At 40.7% G+C, this 12,993-nt stretch overlaps 1 protein-coding gene across 2 annotated transcripts in view; it reads left to right on the top strand.

The window, feature by feature from the left end:
* hnf1a (HNF1 homeobox a) overlaps nt 1-12,993 on the top strand; it is a 379,757-nt gene that overhangs the window by 95,474 nt on the left and 271,290 nt on the right. The window lies entirely within an intron of this gene.

Raw genomic sequence — 12,993 nt, 5'->3', positions numbered from 1 at the left:
GCTTATTTGTATTAATTTATGTCAGTAAATCATATGGTCAGAGTTCAGAGAGACATTATCAATTTTTAAAAATGGTGAAAATGCTTTGCTTGAGTTGTTCCTCACTGTTGGAGTGAGAAGAAACAGTCTTGTTTGAAGTTTCCCTAACAGAAGTCCAGCACAATCTGAGGTCCATCTTAGCCTGTATTATAAAAGGTATAGAAAAGAACTAAAAGGAAACACTGAGAGATTATGTCTGATTTGTGCTTTTATGGAGGCATGAATGATAAACATGATGGAAAATATCAGTCCTAAACTAATTTCAAATGAAATTGCAAGAGACCCCAGGTTTAGGCTACCGGCCATCACCAGGCTGAGAAACATCTTCTTCCCATTGGCAGTAGAATGCTGAATGATTAAAAGAACTGCTTGCATTAACCATCCAAAACTCTCATATGCATTAAATAATATTTATTTATTTATTTGTATGTATTAATTCTTGTCCTGCATATGTATTACTTGCTGATATGTGTGTTAAGCCTGATTACGTGTCTGCATGTTTTTCTCCGAGGACCACTGCTTCATCAGGTTGTACTTGTGCAGTCAGATGACTAAAAGGCAAATTGAGGACTGACTTCAGGAAAATTCTCTTCAAAATCCAAAAAAAATTGACATTTGGTTGTGTAGTAGAGACTGAAATCTTGGAACCATGTAAGAAATATATGGGGTACTGTAGGCAAATCCACAGACTCTCAGTGTCTCTGAAGGGACTCTTTTTTTCTTCTCTCTTTCCTATTATTAGGGGCACTGGGCTGCGCTCATGGTGAATCTTTGTTTGTCTTACGGTAGACAAAAGTTGAAGTATATAATGTATAATAAATTTTCAATGTATTATAACGTGACAGTAAAAGGAATATTTGAACCGTTGAACCTTTGAAATAATTGGTCACCATAAACTCAGTAACTCTGAAGTGTAGAAGAAATTGAAAGCTTGCAGAGAGACTTAAACAGCTTAGGAGAATGGGCGAAGAGATGGCAGATGGGATATAATGTTGAGAAATGTACTAAACAGTCAGATTATTATTTGGATGAAGTACAAAGGGGCATTGGGGTCCTCTTGCAGGATAACCTGAAAGTTGACCACCAGGTTGGATCAGTGGTAAAGAAGGCAAATGCTACATTGGCATTCGTTTCAAAGGGGATTGTGTATAAGAATAAAGAGGTGTTGATGAGACTTGATGAGACTTTATGGGACACTGGTGAGAACTTATTTGGAGTACTATGTGCAGTTTTTGGCCCCATAATCTTTGAAAGAATTTAGCAAGGTTGGAGAGTGTACAGAGGAGGTTTACCAGAGTGATTCCAGGAATGAGAAGGCTAACATATGAGGAACGCTTTAGCTGCTCTTGGACTCTATTCATTAGGAGAATGAGAGGGGGATCTCATAGAAACATTTTGAATAATGAATGGATTGGACAGAGTGGATGTAAATAAGAGGTTTCCCCTGTTGGGCGATTCCAGGACAAGAGGGCACAGTCTTAGAATGAAAAAGTGCCAACTTACAATAGAGATGAGGAGAAATTTCTTTAGCCAGAGGATAGTGGATTTGTGGAATTGTGGCAAGATCATTAGGGGAATTAAAGGTATCTAATTAGTCAGGGTATCATGGAATATGGGGACAAGGCTGGAAATTGGAACTAGATGCGATAACAGTTTAGCTCAGGGAAGTTTCACAGAGCAGACTCAATGGGCCTAATGGCCTGCTTCTGTTCCTTTTCCTTGTGATCTTGTGAGTAGTGCAAAAATGAAACCAAAGTGTCTGCAGTTACAGATTTAAAAGTTCAGTGCAACAGCAAAACCATCCTATTGCTAATGAAAAGTACATTCTGTCACAACGGGGAAGAATCTCTCCTTGAAGTTGGTAGAGGATGTTTTCAGATTTATATGTCTTTGCTGAACAAAGAACAGAATGTGATTGGGATGATTCAAGATTCATTTATTGTCATCTAATAGTGCAGAACAAATGAAATCACACAAAATTGCCTTCCGTCTACTGTAAGGCGAGTCTCTCTTAGTGCCGTCTGGTGCCCCTTTCAGAGCAAGAGAAAGGAAAGCAACAAAGAGACCCACTTCAGGCTCAAAGTGTCAATAGATTTGCCTCCAGTGGCTTCACAGCCTCTGTAGTTGCACAGATGCCTTTTCAATTTATCAGCAACCTGAGCTCCAGATCCAAACCTCTGACATGATAAAGAAGCCTTCAGCACCCTAGGCACTTCGGGACTCCTTCTTGTCCTGAGCACCATATCAAATCCCAACTTCAAGATCTGGTTCCCATGAGCCAGTCTTCAGCAGCTCTCAGCCCATTAGGCTCCCCCGTCCGCAAGTTTCCCGCGTCTGAGTAAGTCCCTCAGCGGCTGAGCCCCTCGCTGGTCCACTGCCATGGTCACCATCCTGCTTTTCCCTTGGGCACATCTTGGGCACAGATCTGTGGTTGCATGACTTTAAAAACACTCCCAGCTCCTCTAACAGGCCATTTAATGCTTAAACGGAGCTGCTCGTCAGCATTAGGACCAGGTAGTTGAACCCTTCTGAGTCGCACTGTGTCTCTCTACTCCCCTGTTTTCCAGGTCCACAGCAGTGGTATTATTGCAGCACTGACAGCGCCACCATTTTTTGCAAGGTGACGGGAAATGTGCATGGCATCACTGGCTTCTGTGATAGCCTAAGCTGCATTCGCAACACTGCAAAGTCTTGTGGTCTTGAGCAAAGCAGTGGCATGTGGCATGAAATTTCCTATCTCTGATGGCTGCTAATGTCAGGTATCAGTTCAAGCCAGTTTCTGTGTTGTCATCAAACTGCAGCTAACCAGATTAAAGAATTAAAGATAGTGAACAAGGAAGCAAGAGCATGGTTTTAATTATGCAGTGTGAAATATCCATGTGTCATCATTGCAATATACATTCATAAAACTAATCGTTTAGGATCTGACAGATTAGTAAGCAGTAATTACAATGTAAAACATGATTAAAAGTTTTGTTAAAGCTCATGTACCCAACTGGATCTGTGGACTAAAATTATATCAGTTCCAGTGATTTGCCTTGATTCTGTTGGTGATGACTGTAAACAGTGCAGATTTATAGGGGTGTGTTGATTTCCACACTTTAACTGCTTGCACTCTAAAATCCTAAAATGAACTACAGTAAAACCCTTGTTATCCGTCACCAATGTGGATTGGTAAATGGTGGATATGTGAATTTTCCAGTTGCTTGAGATTGCGTGTTGTGTGAATGGCAAACTAATGGTGAGGTGCACCAATTTCAAACTTCCGTATTTTTTACCTATTTATTTTCCGCAATTTTTTCTGCCAGTTGTTTTAAGGCTGCTGGTTGCTTGAATTCTGCATAACAGGGGTTTTATTGTATCGTTTTTGTCGTGTAAGACAAATAGATATTGGCAATTCACTGTCATTGCAGTGGTAAAATGTGCGTCTATATTTTGCAATGTCCTGACGTGAAAGGGGAGGGAAGCAGATTTATTAGTAACATTTAAAGGAGAATTGGTTTGCAGAGCTGTGGACAAATCAATTTTTCAAATCACTTGATAGTGGTAAAAGGATGCTAGAATTACAATATGGGTTTTAATTCCATTCCTTTCATCTGGCACAAAATGTTCCAAAGTCATTATCATGACTTTACTCACTTGCTGTACTCACTTTACACCTATGACTGTGTGGTTGGTATGACAATAAGACAATATACGAATTTGCTGATGGTACCACAGTAGGGGGTTGTATAAAGAGGATGAATCAGCATACAGGATGGGAATTGAAAACTTGCCCAAATGGTGCACCAACAACGACCTTGCACTCAATGTCACCAAAACTAAGGAGCTGATTGTTGCCTTCAAGAAAAGAAACCAGAGATATACAATACAGCGATCATTGGGGGATCAGAGGTGGGAAGGGTGAGAAAATTTAAGTTCTTGGGAGTAAATATCTCGGATGATATTTCCTGGACCCAATGGCATCATGAAGAAAGCACATCAGTAGCTCTACTTCCTCAGGAGTTTGCGGAAGTTTGGTATGATACCAGAAACCTTGTCAAATTTCTACAGAAGTGTGGTGGAAAGTGTGCTGACCAGCTGTACAACGGTCTGGTATGGGAACACCAATACCCCTGAGCATAAAGCCCTCCAAGAGGTGTGAACACAGCCCAGGACATCACAGGCAAAACCCTAAATCTACATCTACAGGGAACGCTGCCGTCGGAGAGCAGCAGCAATCATCAAAGACCCTCACCACCCAGCACACAGTCTGTTCTCGCTGATGCCATCAGGAAAGAGATATAGGTGCCACAAAACTCACACCATCAGGTTCAGGAACAGCTGCTACCCCTCGACCATCAAACTCTTCTTGTTTTTTTTTTTTGAAAATTTTATTTAATTTCACATATGCATTTAAAAATACATACATAAATTCCTTATTTGAAAATAGTGAAAAATTAATACATAGTGATTTAAATTTTTTTTCCCCCAACAACCCGATAGAAAAGAAGAAAAAAAAAGAAAGAAAAAATAAGAAAGAAAACATCTGGATAATTTTTTTAAAAGCTTACTAAAGCTAACAAATAAAATCTAGCATATCTTAATTTTCTTAATTTTAGAAGTCAGAAGATTCAGGTTGGGTGATTACAACTTAATTCCTACAATTTGTAAGTATGATTCCCAAATTTTTTGAAAATTTTCAAATTTTTTACAGAAACTATATGTAATTTTTTTCAAATGCTACACAACTACCTATTTCACTGTGCCATCTACCCATTCCCAAATATGCATTGAACAGTGGGAGGAAACCGGAGCCCCCAGAGGAAACCCACGCAGACACAAGGAGAACATACAAACTCCTGACAGCCATTGCAGGATTTGAACCCCAGTCCACATCGCTGGCACTGTACCAGCATTGTGCTAACCGCTGCACTAACCTTGCTGTCCCTTATAGACCTCTATTAAGTCTCCTTTCGTCCTTCTTCATTCCAAAGAGAAAGGTCCTACCTCTTCTAACCTTGCCTCATGAGACTTATTTTCCAATTCAGCTAACATCCTGGTAAATCTCTGCACCCTCTCCATAGCTTCTACATCCTTCCTATAATGAGTTGACTAGAATTGAACATGAATGCCTTTACAGTGCCAGGATCAGGGCTCAAATCCTGTGCTGTCTGTAAGGAGTTTATATCTTCTCCATGTGACTTGGTGGCTTTTCCAGGGTGCTCCAGTTTTCTCCCACCATTCAAAAATGTACAGGGGTGTTGGTTACTTGGGTGTAATTGGGCAGCACGGACTTGTGGGCTGAAATGCCTGTTACTGTGCTGTATGTCTAAACTTAAATTTAAATACTCTAAGTGTGGTCTCACCAGAGATTTGTAGTGTTGCAACATGACCTCTTGACTCTTGAACTCAATTCTCCTATTAATGAAACCCATTATCCCAAATGCCTTTTTAATTACAGCAAACTTCAGCACAACTCCTCCAACCTTCTTATCATCCACAAACTTACTGACCCATCCATCCTTAACTAGAGGGCAAAGGTTTAAATTAAAAGGGGCCTGGGGCAACTATTTCAAACAGTTAATGCTGGATATATGAAATGGGCTGCCAGGGTGAACTGTGTAATTACAGTGTTTAAAAGACATATAGTCAGACATCAGGATGGGAAAGGGTTACAGTAGTGGTTTTCAAACTGCCCCCCTAAAGTCACATTATACCTTAAGCAATCTCTATGCCATAAGTGCTCTGTGATTAGTAAAGGATTGCTTAAGGTGGCAAGTAAGTGGGAAGGGAAGGTCGAGAATCACTACTCTAGACCCAATTGTTACTGAAATCTTTTGCTTGAGAAAAATTGTCATTGGCCCAATTCCTTTTGAGTTATGAAACTGTGCACATAACAAGTCAATTAGGTATGATTAAAATAGTGGTTTTCAAACTTTTTATTTTCACCCACATACCACCTAAGCAATCCCCTACTAACCACAGATTCAGTACTCATTGGAAAAAGCAGTTCCTCCTCATCTCTGTCTTAAATCTACTCTCTCAAACCTTGAGTCTACGTCCTCTAATTCTAGTCTCATCTACAAGTGAAAGCAACTTTCCAGCCCTTATCTTGTCTATTCCATATACCATATAACCATATAACCACTTACAGCACAGAACAGGCCAGTTCGGCCCTACTAGTCCATGCCGTAGCAAATCCCCACCCTCCTAGTCCCACTGAGCAGCACCCGGTCCATACCCCTCTAATCCCCTCCTATCCATGTAACGATCCAGTCTTTCCTTAAATGTAACCAATGATCCTGCCTCGACCACATCTGCCGGAAGCTCATTCCACATCCCCACCACCCTCTGCGTAAAGAAATTTCCCCTCATGTTCCCCTTATAATTTTCCCCCTTCAATCTTAAACCATGTCCTCTAGTTTGAATCTCCCCCTCTTAATATCCCCTCTTATTCTTCTGAATTCATATGAATACAGACCCTGGCAACTCAATCTCTCCTCGTAGACTATCAGCTTCATCTCTGGAATCAACCTGGTGAACCTCCTCTGCATTGCCTCCAAAGCCAGTACAGTAAAACCCCTGGTATTTGGAATTTAAGCAACTTGCAGCCTTCAAGCAAAAGGCAAAAAGATTGAGGAAAATATATTTTTAAAATTAAAATAAATAAGAATAAAATTATAGATAAAAAATATGTAAGTAAAATACAAAATATAAATGTTCTCTGAGGTAACACATAAATCTTTGGTAAAGATGGGAGCAAATAACCAGCCAGTGGAGGGCCTTGGTCGTGCTTTGCTCTTAGCGGCTATTTGAATAAAATTGTGTGAAACAGCAATGACGTTGTCCAGGATGAAGAGCTGGTTGATGCCACTAGTTGTTGGGGTGACTCTTTTAAAGTGTCTCCTTATCCCTGCTTAGTAAGAATTTCCCCAGTTAGAGGCTTTATCTGTAAATGTGGGGAAGGGAGGGTTAATTTTATATCATGTTATTGTTCGTCTTTTGGGTGGCTCCAAGGAGGGGGAGGAACCTGCAGATGTAGCGACAGTTAGATGCTTTCAAAGAATGTGACTGACAATAAAATGCAAGTGAAATTTATTAAGTGTAAGTATTTTTTTGTTCTTTAAACTATTAATTCTTTAAGCAGATGTATTAGTTAGGCATTGTAAGACTAAGTCTCAAGCAACTGGAAAATGCACTTATCCTGCATCTACCAATCCCCATTGATGCCAGATACTAGGGGTTTTACTGTATATCTTTTCTTAAGAAAGGAGACGAGGGTTGCAAGTGCAACCTCTCCAGTAATTTGTACAGTTGTAGCAGAACCTCTCTGATCTTAAATTCCAACCCTCTTGTAACAAAGTCCAATATTCCATTTGCAAACATCAGGATATCTCTGCAACAAATTCTCCTTCCAATCACCAAAAAAAAAATGCAAATAATTGAAGATCTCTTAAAAATAACAGAGCTTGAGAGTAAGGAGGTGTGTACAGAGTTAGGATTTCTGCACAAGCTAAATGTGTTTTATTAATGCAAATTGAGCATGTGGGTCTGGATTGCGATGACTGAGTTAATTGGGCAGCACAATGATGCATTCTGCTTTCCCTGATTTTGGTGTGATCAAGTGTTGATGGGCTACCGCCCTTAGAAATGTGGCAAATGGTGAGAGTGATGATTAGGCTAATCATACCGGCACCATGGAGCCCACTTTCATGCACCAGAAGTCTGAGTAGGAGGGCTGGGACAAATCCAATTTGATTCCAACATCCTGCTGAGTTGGCGAATTGAACTGCGCCCCTGGAGGCAGGTGCTCACTGTGGAGCTGAGGGGAAAATGAAACCTGGAGGGACAATCATTAATAGCCCCTTATTTTTAGCAGTCAGCGAGTAAGCAGAAACAAGGGCACAGCAAAAACACGAGCCTGTCATTTTCAGCTGGAGATCTGGAGAAACTTTATGGAAATTATTGTGTGTCAATGTGTTTTTGCACAGTTTGTGTTTGGATTATAAATTTCAATGCTAGCAAATTATATAATGCATCCATGAAAATTACATTTCATAGATTACTGCAAAGTGTAGATTCCATAGAGAACTCAACCATTAATATGACCAATATGATTGAAGATTCAGAAAGTATTTTAGTACCCTGTGCTTTTTTGTAGAAATGTGACTTTTATCTCATTAGTTACCATGTCTCCCAATTGCACGAAAAGGGCTTAGAAATCAATAAATACAGGATTAGTAGCAATCACTTGGTAAAGGATGTCCTTAGTTATCAAGTTCAAATTTATTATCATCTGACTATATATATATATAACCAGACAAAAACAGCTTTTCTCTGGACCATGGGGCACACACATAGACGGTACATATATACATAAAGATATAATTTACATTAAAATGTTGGGATGGTTTACTTGGTTACAGGACACTATAAATTACAATCTCACAGCCTATAGGAAGAAATTATTTTCCATCCTGGCACCTGCTGATTTTTGATGCTTCTGTTCCTCCTTCTAAATGGTAGTAAGTCAAAGATACAGTGTGCAGGGCAGAAAGGGTCCTCTGTAATTCTTTTAGACCTATATAATCAATGCTCCTGGTATATGTTGTCGATCGAGGAAGGGAGACCCAAGATGATCCTCTGTGTTGAATTTCGGACTGATGCTTTGCAACTACCCTACCACACAATGATGCAGCCAGATAGTACACTCTCAATTGTTCTCCTGTAAAATGTTGTAAGATAGAGGATGGTAAATTTGCCATCCTCAACCTCATGAGGATGTGTAGGTGCTGCTGTGCCTTCCTAACTAATGAGGAGGTGTTGTAGACCCAGGATAGGATGCCCTTTATGTGCAGGCTAAGGAACTTTGTGCCCTCTCTTATCTCCATGACAGAACCATTGATGTGTAATGGAGAGCGGCCGACTTTTGTCTCTTGAAATCCATCATCATCTCCTTTGTCTTGTGCACGTTGAGACTCAGGTTGGTCTCAAGCCATCTAACCTCCTCTCTGTAAGCCAACATATGATTGTTGCTGATAAATACTGTTGCATCATCTGCAAACTTGATGATTCTGTTTAAACTGAATCTGGTAGTGCAGTCGTGGGTCAGCAGCTTGAAAAGTAGCAGGCTGAACACACAACCATGACGTGTGCCAGTGCTCAGTGTGATGGGACTTTGCTACCAACTCAGACTAACTTTCGGTCAAGCGTACTTCGCAGACACAGCCCCATGCACAAAGAGTTCAACTTCAATCTAAAGGTTGGTTAGCATCTTGGAACAGTTCAAGAATCTGTCAGCTTTGTAACTCATTCAGTATTACCTTTCAGCAATAGAAGCTGCTAAAAAGGATATGATACAAAGAAGCTTTTGCAGGAGAAAAGCAGCAAATGATTACAAGTATCAGGGACAAATGAGATGATTATGTACTTCAGGAAGATAAAAGTCAACTACTCTCCATTAAATATCAACAGTTCTGTCATGCAGAGAGTGGAGAGCATAAAGTTCCTTGGTGTGCATATAAAGTCAGTCTTCCCTCATGTAGTTACTGCTATTGGAAAGGGCTTTGAAAGTAGCTTACCTACCTGTCCTAGAACTGGTGTTCAGTGGAAATCCTAAAGAGAGAGGGTGACAAGGAAATATGGGTGAAGAAGGAATTTGTGTTGCATGAATACAAGTGGGTTTTTGACACTCCTGTGGAGTGCAATGGAGGTAGCAATGCTGAGAGAGTGCAGCAAGATCACGGAGTCTGCCCTTCAGAAGAAAGGTTAAATCCACGACAATTTTCCTGCTTAGATGGACGTGAAATTCCATGAATAATTTTGAAATACACTTGAAGACCTCTACTGCCTCAAACCCCACCCAACCATGACCACTGCCCTGATTCGTTGCCCAGGCTCACCCACTCATCCAAACCCCTCCAACTCTTGAACCTGTACTTACCAATTTGTGGCTTTACGCTACAAATTGACTTTAAGGCTTTGCTGCTTTTGTGATCCTATGAGGCAGAGTGGCCACAGGAAGTGACAATGCCTCAGCTGATGGATCCTGAGAATCCTCATGCGTCTTCTAAAAGCTCAGGGTTTTAGAAACCTTTGAACTGATTTGAAATAGATTGATACAGGCAGGGATGGCCAAACTTGCTTAACATAAGAGCCGCATACCATAAACTTCAGATGTTTGAGAGCTGTAGCAATCACGAGATCGCAAGCCATACCCACTAACACTCATTAACAGCCTCTTTCAGGTGGCCATAATACCCGAATCTAAAGCTGTCTAAAATACCTGAATGCAGCTGTTGGGAGGCCACCTGAAAGTGGAGAACCCTTCCCCGAAGTGTACTTACTCAACTTATTCTCCACTTCCGAGCGCTCCCCTTGGGCACCTGAAAGCAGCAGTCTGAAAGCGGTTAGCAGCTTTCAGTTGCCTAGCAGGAGGCAGGCTGATGACAATCAGCCAACGACCCAACTCCCTACTGCCTGACAGTCCTCCGGTGCGGGACATCAGGGCTGGGGTGGCTGGCGCAGGACTACGGGGCTGGGGTGGCCAGCACGGGAGGTTGTCCACCCTGCTACAGTTTTGTTGGGGAAAGTATTTTCCGATCCTTGTCTTGCAAATCATCTATTTGCAAAATATTGATACACTGCAGATAGTAAAGAAGCACTGTTCCAAAGGGAGCAATTTTGCAAAAGATTTTTTTCTAATCAAGTCTACACACCAAACTTCCCCCCCTAGGCCCCTGAAAGCAGCAAGGCAAAGCGGCTAGCAGCTTTCAGGTGCCTAGCAGCGGACAGGCTGTTAACAGTCAGCTGGCGACCCACTGACAGCCACCCTCCCCGCTGCCGACGCCTACTCTCCCCGCTGCCGACACCTACCCTCCCCACAAGCCACATAATTCATGTCAAAGAGCAGCATGTGGCTCACGAGCCGTAGTTTGGCCACCCTTGGATAAAGGGCTCAAGCCCAAAATGTTGGTGACGTATCTTCACCTTTGCTACATACCTGCTGAGTTTCTCCAGCATTTGTGTGATTTTTTAAAAATAGATATGCTAATCAGAAACATGTAAACACAGTTCAAATAGATTTAAATAATACATTTAAAAATAAAGGAATAATATATTTACTCATTCATTTTATCATGAAATTAATCATTAATATAAAGGCAAAGAACAAACTGCAAGGGATAGTGGTGAAAGCCGATACCATGGTGGTGCTTAAGAGGCGTCTAGATAGGCATGAATTGAGGAGTATGTGTCATGATCAGTCAAAAGAGATTTAGTTTAATCTGTGGGCCAAAGAGCCTGTGGGGTTCTGATCTGTTTTATGTTCTGTGAAGCATCGAGAAAATATCTAAAACCACTAACCTAGTCTTTGCTTTATAATTAAGGCTACTAATCCTGATAACCGAATGAAGTTGTGCCACCTTTGCCATCCATTGGTGAAAGATGAGGGGCTGGATGGGAAATGCAGCCAATATATCAGCACATTTGCATTTCGATACTAGACTCTGTGGTGCATTTGGACTCCGTCTCACATCTAGCCTTGGTATTTCACTGCACTGAGGTGGGTATCGGAGACAAACTGAACCATGTCGGGCCATGGGATAGAGGCAGATATGTTAAACAAATTATATGAAAGGCAAAAAAAAACCTATAGATGTTGGTTGTGTCTTCTGGTTGCCTGGCCTGCTTTTTTTTTAAAATTCCATTATTTGTTCCACATCACATTCATGTTTCAGGAGATTTGATATATTTACTTCTAGAGTTTAATACCTGCACAAATGCAGGTATTTCTTGAGACTTACTGGGAATCCAATAGCAAGCAACCACTTCTGGAGTGGCTATTGGCAGAATAGTAGAAATGGCCTAATTTGTGGCAGTTTGTAACTTGTACGAAATCTCCTTTTCACTGAATAGTGCTGGATGAGTTGCACATTGAATGTAGTTAGTAATTCTCCGCTGATTCCTTAGCAATTATTTAGCTAAGAATTTTCTTTTTCAAAAGAACATAACATGGCTTAATTAGAAGATCTTTTTTTAAAATCTTAATTGCATAATATTAGAGCACTGGGATTATTTATGGCGAATTATCAGCATAATGCGAACAAGAATTTCTGTTTTGATTCTTTGGCAGTAACGTTTCACTTATTGCTTGATTGACAGCCTGCAAGGATTTGGAAAAGGGCAATGTAATAAGGCAGATTTTGAACCAAGAAAGATTTATAAGGCTCTCTAGGATTAGATAAAGGACAGGTTAACATTTTAATGCTCTTCACTTGTCATATATGGGTATTTTTTCTAAAAGTACGTGGAAGCCTTTTTCTGAGAGAAAAAAAATACTTCTTTTCAGATATATGGATAATTCAATTTAAGCTGCTTTGAATTAGCAGCACTTGATTGTGTGGCAGAAACCTTATGAGCTAATGATTTGCTATCCATTCATTTGAACATGCAGAAGAGAGTGGCTGTAGATTGTAGAAACAGATTTTAACCTATGCACCTCTTATAAAGCTTACACATTAATCTGCCAGTTCACTTTCTAATTCATTAATAAATTGCTGTTTTTTCATAATTACTTTCAGTAGAAATATATCTCGTACGTAGACATAGATATTGAGCTTATGGAAATGCCTCAATAACATTACATAACATAACAATTACAGCACGGAAACAGGCCATTAGGCCCTTCTAGTCCGCACCGAACCAAACACCCCTCTCTAGTCCCACCTCCCTGCACAATGCCCATAACCCTCCATCTTCTTCTCATCCATATACCTGTCCAACCTTTTCTTAAATAATACAATTGACTCCGCCGCCACTATTTCTCCCGGAAGCTCATTCCACACGGCTACCACTCTCTGAGTAAAGAAGTTCCCCCTCATGTTACCTCTAAACCTCTGCCCCTTAATTCTTAACTCATGTCCTCTTGTTTTAATCTTTCCTCCTCTTAACGGAAATAGTCTATCCACATCC

This window comes from Narcine bancroftii, chromosome 4 (genome assembly GCF_036971445.1).
Source record: "Narcine bancroftii isolate sNarBan1 chromosome 4, sNarBan1.hap1, whole genome shotgun sequence".
Taxonomy (NCBI): domain Eukaryota; kingdom Metazoa; phylum Chordata; class Chondrichthyes; order Torpediniformes; family Narcinidae; genus Narcine; species Narcine bancroftii.
The sequence above is the reverse complement of the archived record's forward strand: the minus strand, read 5'-3'. Positions and strand labels throughout refer to the sequence as shown.